Source organism: Bacillus rossius, chromosome 1 (assembly GCF_032445375.1).
Source record: "Bacillus rossius redtenbacheri isolate Brsri chromosome 1, Brsri_v3, whole genome shotgun sequence".
Classification (NCBI taxonomy): Eukaryota; Metazoa; Arthropoda; class Insecta; order Phasmatodea; family Bacillidae; genus Bacillus; species Bacillus rossius.
The window spans coordinates 106,008,550-106,023,031 of NC_086330.1; the positions used below are offsets into that span (position 1 = coordinate 106,008,550).

At 40.2% G+C, this 14,482-nt stretch overlaps 1 long non-coding RNA gene across 1 annotated transcript; it reads left to right on the top strand.

Annotated features, from left to right (window-relative positions):
* Positions 1 to 12,540: 12,540 nt before the first annotated feature.
* On the top strand, positions 12,541 to 13,710 carry LOC134529411 (uncharacterized). The gene is made up of 3 exons (XR_010074564.1): positions 12,541 to 12,709; positions 12,956 to 13,274; positions 13,361 to 13,710. It is a non-coding gene; the product is annotated as an uncharacterized LOC134529411 (long non-coding RNA).
* Positions 13,711 to 14,482: the final 772 nt, after the last annotated feature.

A 14,482-nucleotide genomic window follows, 5' to 3' on the forward strand; every position in this document is an offset into this window, starting at 1 on the left:
AATAAATCATCAATTCCACGAACTATGACTTTGCGACGAAGGTATTTTCGTCTAGCAGGAGCATGAAGTTCGTGAGCGATTCCGGTTCGACTCATTGTATGTACCCGGCTTCCCTCAGTTCTTCAAGTATGGAGACTATTTCGTTGATGTGCGAATAGTTTCCTACGCTAAGCGAAGCATGTAGAATTCTAAGGCGATCAACTAATTCATTAGGATCGTCCCAATATACATAGTCAAATATCTGACCACTTTCTAGCTTTTTTAAACCTTCGCCATGTATTGTTAGTTCACTGAAGAGATTAGCGAGAATGTCGATTTTTTCATGATCTACGTCTTTATATACACCACTATCTGGATCGTTATCGCGAAAATGTGCATTGGTTAGCTCTAGCAGTTTTTTGTACTCTTGTAAGTCTTTGTGAGAATATCCTTTAGGCTCCCTGCGAAACAGCAATTCGTACAGACCCGGAGTCCCGCGCGTTTTGAACTCTTCTACGCGAACGATATTTCCTGGTAGAAAGTCTATTTCTTTAGCACCGAGGAACCACTTATTATGTTTTCTGTACACTCCGTAGGTCGTGTCATTATTCCGGCTCGTAAACGATATCAGGTATGGTCGGACCATTGCATTAACTTGATGTCCCTTTTTCGGTATTTTTTTCTTGTGCATGGACTCTGTACTTGTTAAGTCCTCTTCTTCTCGATCTGGTTCATACTTTCTCTTCTTTACAGTTGCATTTCATCTTCAACTTCTGTCTTCACAATGATAGCTGGTTCTTCCATGTTTTTAAGTTCGTCGAGGCGACTAGTGATTGGTTTAAATATCTCCTCATTTTCCATCTCACGTGCAAGTCTGGTTCGTCTAGCAAGTAAATATTTTTCACGAACAGACTGTATAGCTCGATGAAGGTCACTGGCCAGGTCTGACATTGTACTGGCTGAAAACGTATTGCAAGTCCTCTTTATATACTTTTTTATTCATTCGCAGAAACTTCTTTCTTGTGTGTGGCAAAATCTTAATTAGTTGACAAGTGAGATAGTGATGCTTTCAGACTACTTTGAAAAGTCCTCAAATCGTCACGTCTTTGTGCATTCGATACTTCGATCATGTCGCGAATGCGAGAATCCGAGGCTTCCACACGCAGGTCGATGGCAACGAGATACTCTATTATTTCGTTTTTCACACTTTCTACTTTTTGAGACAGTAGTATAATGTATTTGCGGATATCAGAGTCGGGGCATACAGTATGTCTGCTGCTACGACCGAATTTCGAAATGCTATGACTCATGTTTGACGATAAACTGATCGAAACCTCGTCTGTACCTGCCCTTATATAGAGGCCAGTCCTTTACGATGACTATGAATCCGTGCTCGTCTTTCCAACACAAGGAACACATGTCTTTGAATTCCTGAAACGACATGTCGGTGTTTACGTGGTCGTCGTAGGCGTGACGTAAATTAAGTTCGTCCATGCGAAAAAGCACTATAACATTCGCATTATCTCGTAGGAGATGTTTGGGTATTCTACTGTACGTCTGACACAGGTATACGCAGTCTACCTTGACGTGCCTGCCCATGGAAAAGTACTCTTGTATAATACCCTGCTTCTCGCACATTACATCGTCGAACACAAACACGGAATTAGGCTTTGCTTCGTCGGTAGACACCACATCGATATTATCGCTAAACGGAAAATACTCCAGTCCTTCCACCGAGCGTAGAACAGTTGCTAGGCGCTGGTACTTTGGCTGTTGCAACGACTTGGAATACAAGTAAACGTTCTCGAACCGAAGACCGTTTGGCTCCTCCAGTAAATCAGTAGAACGCACGTCTTGCCACAGTTTGACGGTCCCGCCATTATGCATCGTACAGCAGAAGGCAACAGTAAGCCATGTCGCGATTCGCGACCGCTAGTTTCATCGTTTTGCGTAATGCGCACGGGCAAGCAAACATCTTGCTTGACGACCTGCATTGTACTAAATAAATTGTATATAATCAAACACATTTATACTTTCTGGTCAGTTGCGCGTAATGACTCGAAGAGGTAAGAATAAAAAACACAGCGGTGCAGGACTCGTGAACTCGCTGATAAACAATCTGCCATTCGAGCTACACATTCCCGGATACAGATTTTGCGGCCCCGGCACCAAACTAGCGAAAAGGTTAGCTCGCGGTGACGTGGGCATTAATTCTCTCGACGAAAAGTGCAAGCAGCACGATATTGCGTATTCCCTCAGCAAGGATCTAGAATCCAGGCACCAGGCCGACGAGATATTGGCACAAGAAGCTGAATATATTAGTAAATCGTCGCACGCGGGTCTAGGAGAAAAAGTCGCGGCCTGGGGCGTATCTAAAATCATGAAGGCAAAGACCAAATTAGGACTGGGTGCTCGTCGAGCCAGCTCCATCAAGTCAAAGACTAACTCACGCAAGACCAAACGCAAGACTGGAGCAGGCATACAAAAAGCCAAGCAAAAATTACAGACTCTCGACAAGAAGATTATAGGAGGATTTCTTCCTTTGCTTTTGCCTGTATTGGGTGCTCTCGGCGGCCTCATCGGTGCAACGAGCGGTATAGTGCGGGCAGTCAACACTTCGAAGAATGAGCGAAAGCAGTTAAAAGAAGCACGTAGACATAATGCAAGCATGGAAGCCATTGCCATCGGTAAAAAAAAAACGGCGCAGGACTGTACTTACGTCCTCACAAATCAGGCCGAGGCATGAAAAAGAAACGAAAATCCTAAGTTCTCTGCCGAAACGACCGCTCACCAACGTAGATTTAATAAAGTACGCACGCAAATTGAAAATACCAAATTTCTGCGGCGTGTTTATGCGAGACACTTTACCCAGCAAACCAAAAACCAACGAACGCGCCATAATTAATTTAGACACGACTGCAGGTCGCGGCACGCACTGGGTAGCGTATATAAAGTCTTGAAAAAAAGCTACTTACTACGACAGTTTCGGTAATTTGAGACCTCCGCCTGAACTTAGGCGGTACCTGGGCCGGACCACTACACTGTTCTACAATTACGAAACGGAACAGAGGCCTAATCAAACAAACTGCGGACACTTGTGTCTTCGCTTTTTAACTAAAAAAATAATTTAGCTGACAAATAAAAATTGCTACTTAAAGGTTGTGCAGTGATGATAATTTATTAGTCATGTCGATAACACTTACCTTGACAGGTCACGCATCTGAGCTGCGGGCGGTTCATTTCCCGCCTCTGGATTTAGACGGAGAATGGTGTATCGGACTCGTAGATTTTCAAACGTATAATGCCATACCGAATATCGACGAAGAAAACTGCAAGATCTGCTTCCTGAAAAGCGATGGGACCGCTCATGAAATACAGTTACCTGTTGGATCTTACGAAATTGACGACATTGCAAATTACATCAGGGATATGTTACCACAGGATGTAGACTTTCAACTGCGTGGAAATCCAAACACTCAAAAAAGCATTCTATCATGCAGTGAAATTGTCGACTTTACGAAACCTGGGTCCATAGGTTCGATGTTAGGATTCGAATCAAAGGTGTATGATGCAGGAAGAACGTACGAATCTACGCGCGCAGTAAACATTTTGCCTGTGAATGTCATAAGAATAAACTGTAATTTGGCAAGTGGAACGTATCTCAACGGAAGACTAAGCAACATGCTGCACGAATTTTCGCCGATGGTCCCGCCAGGATATAAACTGGTCGAAGTACCGCAAAGTATCATTTACGTTCCAGTCGTCGTGAAGTGTGCACACGAAGTCGTCGTCAGAATCGTTGACCAGCGAGGACGATTGGTGAATTTTCAAGACGAAGAAATTACATTACGGCTGCACTTGAAGCGATGGGCATAAAGTTCGTAACACCGAACAGTTATAAAAGAAGTCGTATTGACGTGAATAAGAACAGTTCTCTACCAGACATCGGTGCATTAACACCTGACAACATAAAGTATCTTCTTAGTATTGGACAAGTGCCGAATAAATATGGAAGACGAAATCCTCAACGTGGAAGATCCGGTAATTTTTGATGACAGCATTACGAAAATGGAATTGCACGAGTACCAGCCTTTCCTGCTCGGACCGTACGCACTTCCATCGGAAGTACGCATTGCTGTACAGCACCAAGATATTTGTACTTTACCTTCACAGTCATTTCTACGTATAAGAGGCATGCTTACAAAGGCGGATGGTACGCATCCGACAACGACGTCAATATCCTGCAATGGTATTCTTCACCTCATCGAGCGCATTACTTATGTACTCAATGGCGTCGAGGTAGACCAGACAAGAGATGTAGGCATAACATCTGCTATGAAAAATTACCTTTCGCTCACGCCAAATGAACTGACTGCTGCAAAGATGGCCGGTTGGGCTCTCGAGGATGAATATAAGCTTCCAATTTATGCCGAAGGAAAGTTCGAAGTTTGTGTTCCTCTGTCCATGCTTCTTGGATTCGCTGAGGACTACAGGCATATAATCATTAATTCGAAACAAGAGCTCGTACTGCTTCTAGCCAACACGCACATTAATGCAATTGTCGTCGCTGCAGAAAACCCTCAAGATGTCTCGCTAACACTACAGTCTATCGAGTGGATGCTGCCCCACATCCAAGTGAGCACCGTTGAACGAGTCAAGATGTTGAAGAACATAGAAAATGGCAAGAACTTCGATGTGCCATTCCGATCCTGGAGCCTGGAAACTTATCCTGGCTTGCCTCATAGTCAGCGTATCAATTGGATAGTAAAGTCCAGCTTCGCTACGGAAAAACCAAGATACATCATCGTCGGGCTTCAGACCGGAAGACAGCTCAATGCAGGAGTAAGTCGTTCCTTATTCGATAACTGTCAATTACGTAATGTAAAAATATTTTTAAACAGCGAAAGTTATCCGTACGTTGATATGAACATGGACTTTGAAAGTGGAAGATTTCTTCTCGCATATCAAATGTATGCCAAGTTTCAGCAAGCTTACTATGGGCGGAGACAGTCACCGATACTGAGTCCCGACAGTTTCAAGAACAAGGCTCCGTTAATGGTGTTTGACGTTTCCAAACAGGATGATCGATTAAATTCAAACATCATCGACTGTAGGATCGAGATAACGACTAGCGGAAATATTCCACCAAACACCTATGCTTTTTGTCTGATACTTCACGATCGGCTTGCATCGTACAATTGTCGAGACAAACTTGTGAAAATTCTGACTTAAATACTGTTTCGTTTGCGATAATAATTCAGTTACGATCGAGCATTGCTAGCGACAAGATGTACTGCAACCTGCAAGGTTTTCAGAGTCAAAACGGCTTTGTTCTCAAAGAAATTGCAGTCACCTCTGGAGACAAGACTCGAACCCGCAGCTTCCGACCTCCGTATCCTTGGAAACTACTAGACGAAAAAAGTAAACGTTCGAACGAATGGCTATGCAAATATTATCACGGACTAGAGTGGGACGAAGGAAAAATCCCATACCACCAAGTGAAAAACACACTTCAAGATTTACTAGTTCAAAACGAAACAATATACGTTGCCGGACCTGAACAGAAAAAATGGCTACGAGATCTATGTGACGACGGAACAGTTGAAATTGTAGATGTACAGACCGACTACGGCTGTCCTTCCCTACGCAAACTCTGTTCAATGTACGAAGCTAAGCATCCAAACGACAAGTTTGAACGTGTCTGTGCCTGTACAAACTCGCAGTTAATGCAGAAATGGCACACACAGTGTTAGTAGGAGTCTGCATATATAAATGACGTACCTATGTACGTGTCTTCAGTTGACGTTCAACCTGCAAGAAGATGTTTACGTTTCATCCTGCTAACGTGTACGTGAGCGCAAGACCTAGCTTCAGCAGTGTCGAGTACAGCTACTGGGATTCCGGGTATCTACGTACATATACAGAAACCTGTGATGGAGGCGCTCAGCATTGGCGGTTTGCTCACTTTCCTGTGTCCTACGAACCAACCCAGCAGCTATTAGACTGTTGCGAACCTGGAAACTGTACCGTCTATCACATGAGACCACACACAATCCTTCCTGCTAGCATCGATGAGGTAGTCGCCTCGTCTGCACGTGTAACACCAAACATGAGCGTGTTGCAACCTGTTGCTACCTGTGATGCTTCTACGCAGACGTCCAAACGGTGTGCGTCTCGTCGTCGCAGTTCAGGCAGTGAATCTGTCCCAACTAGCACTGCAGTAGAGCCAAGGCGCAGACGTGGTCACAGACGTCACCGACCATGTCTTGTCGGAGTTGACGACGTCGCAGAAGATGACCAGCTGGAAACCTGTGTTCCTGATCCCGTGGCCTGCGAACCAGTTGGAACCGGAGTCGACGAGTCAGTTCGTGCGGCATTAAAGACTTTGCTTGTGAAAATGCTTGATTCCTTAACCTAATGTGTATTTGTGTAATATTTTTATAAATAAATGTGTAAAACCTGAACTTGTGTTTGTTTTTTATTTCTACATTTTTTAGGTACCCAATAAAAATTAATTTTAAATACAGACAATATTTTGACTAATGTAGTATTCCAGTAGACTGCGGGTATATAAGCGAAGTTCAGACGAGTGGAGCCTCAGTATACCTCTGGCCGCGGTGCAGTACGGGCCTGCTCTCTTCAGTCAATTTCGTAGTTACTGCTCCAATGTCGACCGGGATAGACTGTTTACCGTCAGCAGCGGGGACCTCGATGACAGCAATGATGATGGAGTCGGAGATTCCGATACCGGATGCAGAGGAGACCACGACAGCGGAGAGCTCAGTGGCTGCGGTGTCGACAGCTGCGGAGATCTCGATACCGACTGCAGAGGAGACTTCAATTAATGAAGAGCGTACTTCGAATCAGTGCAAATACTGTGTCGCATCATTTACTAGAACTTCAAGCGCTCGCAGACATGAAAGAAGCAGTTGTCCGAATAATTTACTGAAACGAATACAATTTCAGTGCAATAAGTGTAATAAACTAATTTCACGCCTCGACAGCTTACATCGTCATTATATAAAATGCTCCGAGACAGTTAAGTGCAAGTATAATGAACATGGTTATTGTTTTGACTCATGTGTTGTACCAGCTGATGAGAATATATATAAGTGAGACCCTGGTGATATGAACTTTAGTCCGTCTCTGGCTGCGGTGATGAACGCATCGGGTAGTTAGACTTGAATAATAGACCAAAAACTAGCTGTTCTTGAGACCTCGATGGCGTCTTTACCAGTATCAACACCGACCTGGATCGAAGGTCTACCATCATCAGTGCAGACCACGATGACTACGTCGTCTACAGCTACACCTGCTCTCTCAGCACAGCAGGAGATTTCGTCGCGTGCAACATCTTCTGCAGAGCAGAACTCAAAGGCTTCCGAAGTTAACATGACAGCAGTGTTACAATGGTTGACAACAGTTCCAGTGTCATTGATAAAGGAAGGAGCATCCAACGGTGTTCCATCGCCCAACTGTACGTACTGTGACAAGATCAAAAACTTGAAATTACGTGATTATGTAATACACAATTGTAATAATAATTCTGAACGCATTAAATATCAGTGCAACAGGTGTTTAAGCAAGTTTAAACGATATGGAAGATTAAAACGTCACCTCAGGAATTGTGATAGACTGTCTGTACATTCATCAGAATCAAGCTGTATATTTTGTAACAAAACATTAGCAAATATTCAAATTGCAAAACGACACGAAATATATCACTGTCCTTTTAATGAAGTCGATAATTCGGTTTTGTGTGAAAATTGTGGTGTACCAATATGTCGACCTGATAGACTGAATATACATTTACGAACATGTAAAGGACTTAGTCCATACAATAAGAAGACTGTTTGAATCGAGAAATCCACAAGACTTTAGTTCTATGTCTGTGTATTATTTTTTGTGCTTGTAGTAGTGTATTGAATTTATGTAATAAAAGTTTTTAAAAGTACTTGCGGTGTTTTTTATTTTCTCAATCCTGTCACTTTTTTAGTATTTTTTTAAATTAAAGTTGTTTTGTATCGGCCAGGGATCAAACCAAGGACCTTAGTCGATCTAATCAATCAGTATATAGATTACAAATTTATTTAATGGATTTTGAACTTTTCCCCGAATCTCTAGCATTAAAATTACGGATGTTCAAGATGGCGGCCAAATTTCAAGATGGCGGGTGTCACAGTAATAAATGATTACTGCACTCTAGCGGGTAAGAATCAAACTAACTAGGCGTCAGCGCACTCTCGCCGCCGATACAATGATGATGGTTTCCAACATCGAAGACAAGATGGCGGACATGACGTCATGCTCACTGTCGATATATATGCTTTGAAAAAAGTGGTGGGGGGCAGTCTGTCAGCAGCCACCACAGGGGGAAGGATCGGTCGCCATTTTTAATTTTTTGACCTCGTCGGGTTCGAACCGAGGACTCCGAACTCCGTGTCTAAAAAGTTTAATATTTATAAATATTTTATTAAAATTTTATTAATTTAATTTTTTTTATAAATTTAAAAAAAATTTCATTAAAATCGGATAATAAATAAAAAAGTTAAAGATGGCGGCCGTAACGGAAATTGCAACGGTGACGTCATAATCCAAGATGGCGGAAAACAAAATGGTGGAAAGTTCGAGAAAACAAAATGACGTCATCCAAGATGGCGGATCCAAGATGGCGGATCCAAAATGGCCGCCGTGATCTACTTGTCCCGTTACGTTATGTCCCGTTACACCGTGTCCCGTTACGCTGTGTCCCGTTACGCTCGTCCAAGATGGCCGACGTGACGTCACAATCCAAGATGGCGGACCGACAATCACAATCCGCACCATCCACATCCTGCATCCTGGCGCAGGAGCCCCTATTATATACTACTAAGATACGTTTTCTTTTGTTTTTAAAATGTAATACATGTTTTCAATACTAAAACATTTTTTTTGACGTGAATACGTCTTATAAATCGAGATGCTAGTTTGAAAACTGCGGATTGTAACACAAATAGGATAGATTTTGAAAAGTCATATAATATAAACTGAGCTTAGTATTTTCGAGCTCCGTATGCATATATGGTACGGGTTTAAATACGCGCAATAATAATTTTTTTTTGTATATTTATAGGTCACTGCGAGTAGGGTAATAGGTAAATTTCTCGAGTTAGATTCCGGTTGACGCATATATTTTGGGAGCAGATATTGGCCACCCACGTGAACCAATTTGAATCAAATAACATTAATTTTGTGCAGAAAAAAGTGAATTATTTAACCACTTTTGAAATTTAAAAACAAATTTAAAATTAGACAATAACTGTGATACAAATTTACGAAGAAATAAACGATAACAATTAGGAATAGTGTAGACACATGACGAATTAATACGATTGAAATTGCAAGAAACGACGATTAAAATAAAGAACAAGCTTGTGAGATTTCCAAAAAGGCGCCACAACTTTTGAATAGAATTACTGTCTTTTTTCATGTGTAAACATCTTAGCTCTCGGTATAAGGCATATGGTAGGAGTAACTTCGTGAAAATGGAATGGAAGTCGTTGAACGTAAACGTGTCAAAAAGGTGGTTGACCCACGTGTAGCAACATAAACACGATATAATCGCTTTCGTAATAATTAGGGGACATACCAGACGTATTGGTGTGCCAAATGAAATATGATAGTAAAACTACCCTGGAATTAAAAAAAAATCAAGGTTTTAAAATACCTACGAAAACTGGCAATACAATTATTATAATACATATTATCCTTTGAAATTCCCAAATGGCTTACTAGCAAGCGACAGAGCGCGCTATTAGTAACCTCCGTGGGCATGGATTAAATCTCGTCACTGGTAATTATTTTTACTTTTTGACGTGACAACGTCTAATGAATCGATGAACGCCGGCTGCACGCACGAAAAAGTGTCCCGTTACACACATTGTCCCGTTTCGCTGTGTCCCGTTACGCTCATTTTATATTGCTCTTTGCTAACCTGAACCTCCTAGCATTGCGGCCGAGTCCATGGCGTAATTCTGTTTTCATGCATTTCAATGTAACATTTTCATTGCTCTTTGCTAACCCGTTCCTCCTAGCATTTCTGCAGAGTCCGTGGCGCAAATATATTTATTATATTTGACTGCATCTTGGTGTTGGGTAAGCCATTTTCCTTCACATCATCCTTGAAACACTCCCATTCATTTCCTGCATTTCCTATCATCGTCCTATCCTTAACAGAATAACACAGATTGGAAGAAGTTAAATAGCAAACACGTATAAAAGTTATAGTTAAAATAATCTCTTCGTTAAAGTAATAAACATATTTGAATCACCTAATGAGTGAAAATAAAAGTACATTTATCAATTAAATTATAGATTTCATTTCACTCCTTCTTTGTATCCATACAAAATAGTGATAATTCAATAAAAATTATTCAATTTTATTCATAAAAGTATGCAATCATTTCATCAATGTTTTGTTATGACGTTGTCACGTTAAACTATCGTCTGTAAACCGACTTTACAGACAACCAATTTTTTATTTATTTATTTATTTATTTTCAATCCACCTGCAGTTCCCCACTTAAGCCAACAGCTCAATGGATATAGGCCTTGTCACATTATAAACAAAATTAAACATAGTTAAAATTACAATAAAATAATCAAGTTTACAATTATAATGAAGTTTTTAATAACGTTATAATATAATTATGTTGAATCAGCTCTATAAGGTTAAGGTTTGTTTTTAGTAACTATTTACAAATTGATTTCAGTCATTTAAGCAAAAATAAATATACAAAAATAAATCTACTTAGTGTTAAAATATGTGTTTTGAAATGTTTCAGGTTAGTATTTTAGTGATGCCATATTAATTTAACTTCTAACGTGTGTGGAAAGTATATTATGTTAACTGTTTAGTGAATTTTAACGAGGTGGGCAGTATTTTAATAAAATACCTTGAAAATCCGTTCCAAAGCTGGGATTTCATCGAAGGCGTTTCTATTAGTTTAAATTTTCCGTTGTTTCGTGAAGTTATGCTATCTGCGTTTGATGGTGGCAAGCAATGCTTACGATCCAGGCAGCGAATAGGCACTAACGGCGGGCTAAGAAAGTATGTGTGTGATTCATACCACAAATTTTGGTATTTATCACGCTCGGCATTATTTCAAAGAATAATTATACGTTAAATTTCGTGTCCGAGTTTCGTATTATAAGTGTATTTGCTACACGAGAACACCCTAATATGCTTGTTACCGAGGTTTGATGTTACACATCTGAACAACCCGCTCACATTTTTTTCCTGAATCTCTGCGCACTGTAGGTGTGCGCAGGTAGGCGGGGGCCTTGTTAAGAATGCGAAACATCTTAAATGGCCTGACTTAAATTCCAACATGGTGACGGTGCGGTGACGTAAAATTCCAGCCGGGAGTCGGCGGGCTGGAGCGGCGCGAGGAAAACGGAAGCAGGACCACGTGACGGCTGCCGGGAGGGGGGGAACGGCGGGAGCCAATGAGGAGCCAGTGGGCTGGGCTGGCATCAACCAGGAAGTTAAAAAAAAGAGCAGAGGCGTGGGCGGAGATCAGGCCACGGGTGCTCGGTGGTTGCTGGGAGGAACGGAGTACGTGTGGTGGGGGGAATGAGAGGGGAGGCACGAGTTTACCCCGAGAGATTTATCGAGTATCTGAACCGAATTTGTTGTGTTTATTGAATGGGTTGCATTACGTATTTATTTCATTAATTTTTAAATGGTGTCCTATCTGATGGTTTAAAATTTTCAGTGCTAAACAAATATTTCATTTAATTCTGCACTGTGTAATATACATAACACAAGAAAATTGTAGACCTGCCTAGCTGAATATTGTTCATGTATAAATAATTGAATAAATAAAAAATGCTAATAGGTATACAAGTTTTGCAAGACACGTAGTTCTCATTTACACGTATGGCCACGGCAGACTTTATAGTATTTATTTATTTATAAATTGTAGGTATTAAAAAATCACACTTTATGTAAATGGAGGGCATGAGAGTACGCAGAATATAATTTGGGTTAGTGGGGTGGGGGTGGGGGAAATAGAACCACTACACCCGCTGTTTGATTTCAAATTCTTTCCATTTGTTGGTGGAAATGATAGATTTTTAGGATTGCGCACGAGTCTGATAGGGAGGGAGTCCGTCAAAATTATTTGCTCCAGGGTTCTTATAAGTTTCTCTCGACAGTCCTGTTGAGTACACCAGAGTCGGGGGGGGGGGGAAGCAAGTACACTCCTGGAACTCTCTTCAAGCTCTTCACGCAGTGGCTAGCTATTTTTTCTGTTCCAGGGCCCTATTTCATAAACACAGTAATAATATTAGTTCCTAAATAGTAGTGAAATAAAAAGTAGCTATTAGTGTAGAAATTTGTGTTTCATAAACAAAGTTGAAGGACTGCTAAAATAGTTCACTATTTTTATTAGTTTAATAGTCAGCTGATGTTGGTGGGTAATATTTTGATGTTTACATTTTTGAACATTGTGTAAACATGGCTAAAAGAGAACTTAAAAACAGGAAATATGAAAATTTTCTGAGGAAAATTTTGGAGAATAAAGATGTTCTGTTTGGTGCATTTTCTGGCACTTTAACAAAAGATGTGAAGAAGTTGTGTTGGACAGAAATACGTGATTATGCAGTAGCAATCGGTTTAGTCACAAACGACAAAGACTATGCATACATCAGAGACAGCACTTGGCCAAATCTCAGAAATAGAACAGTGGTAAGTACTTAGAAAATATTTAAATGTAACTGTTTATAATTTTAACACTTCAATTGACTTTAAAAAGGATAAACATTTTGCTTTTAAATGTAATGATGTATATAGGTTATGGGTTAGGTTGTAGGCATGCAAGGCATGTAACAAGCATATGAAACTTCTCCCTTCCAAAAGGAAGTACCGGTAGTGATTTATTTTTACGTTTAATACAAAATGCGGTTATAGACAGTGCTTTATATTTTTTTACAGGCAAAACTCGATAGGTCCATTAAAAGTGGGGCTGGTGGTGATGTCCACAGCAAGCTGGATGTCACGGACCAGTTGATTGTGGAAATAATTGGCAGATCGTCCCCTGTTTTGAGAGGATTAGGAGTTCCTGATTCCTTTGAAGTAAATCAGGAAATAGAAGGACACAATCCTGTTGAAAATGATATACCATGTGCAAATGTCCAGATATGTGATCACGATAATGCCAACCACGGGCATCATTCTAACGAATTGAATGTGAATGTGTATCAAAATCCTTCACCAGTTGCTTCTTCGGGAAAGACTACGAACGAAGAAATCTGTGAGTAGGCCTGCCCCAATTTTAATTAAATATTGGTATATTGTTTCCTTAAAAATATTTATTATTGTGACATTAATTTGTTTTAGGTTCAAGACCATTGAAAAAGAGAAGGGTAATCGTGAGAACCTTGGAAAATAAAAAATGTTTAGAAGAACTTAAAATAAGAAAAACGAAGCTAGAAGTAAGGAAACTGCAACTGGAGATTTGGGAAACAGAGAACCGGCTGTGTTCAGCATTGTGAACTTACACAGGATATCAAAAATGTCATTGACAATTGTAATGATGCATCCCAGCAAGATAAGACAGAGATTGTTATTGTTAACAATGGACAATATACAGTAAATGATGATGGCAATATGCTATTACTTAAAGAATGTTAAACATTAAAAAAAAGTAAATCATAAGAACACTGAAAAGTTAGGAATGGTTGGAGTTTGTTCCTAAATACTTATTTTTTAAACAACAATGTTTTTTTCCCATAAAAATTATTGTACATTGTATTGACATTATATACTTTAACTTAAATACATGACTTGAACATCTGGCCGCCCCACATTTTTCATTGTGAGAAGTGTTAAGTTTGTGCCTTATCTTCTATTCTGAAAATGCCTGTAAAAATATTGCAGTTTTTCTCGTGCTTGTATGATATTCTGCTGGACATCTTCATCATTATCGTAATCTTCTAGTTGTACATGATTTTCCTCAAATTCATTAGCAAACCACTCATTTTCTTCCAAGAAATAATTTTCTTTTGATAGATTGCTTAATACAACACAACATTTGACTATATTGCATGCAAAAACAGGATGAATGCGCATATAGTTCAAACAAGGGAATTTTTCCTTCAGTTTACCTATTGCACATTCTACAACACGTCGTGATTGCTTATGTGCACGAAGGAATCTTAGTTATGACTGATCATCCACATTTTGTAATACAGGAGGAATCAGCCATGTTTTCAAGGGATTAATAGAGTCTCCAAGAAGCACTCCACTAGGGAAAGGTCTCCAACCCATTTCCATTCTGTCGAACAAAGAACTATTCCTTAGAACACGTGCATCACTTACACTTCCAGGCCAATTAGCGCAAACATAGTAGAACTGGAGGTCTGGACCTGCTACTAACATAACATTTAACGAATGATTACCATGTCGATCAACATAAGCTTGTTCGTCTTCAGAAGGGGCATCGATTTTGATGAGGGTTCC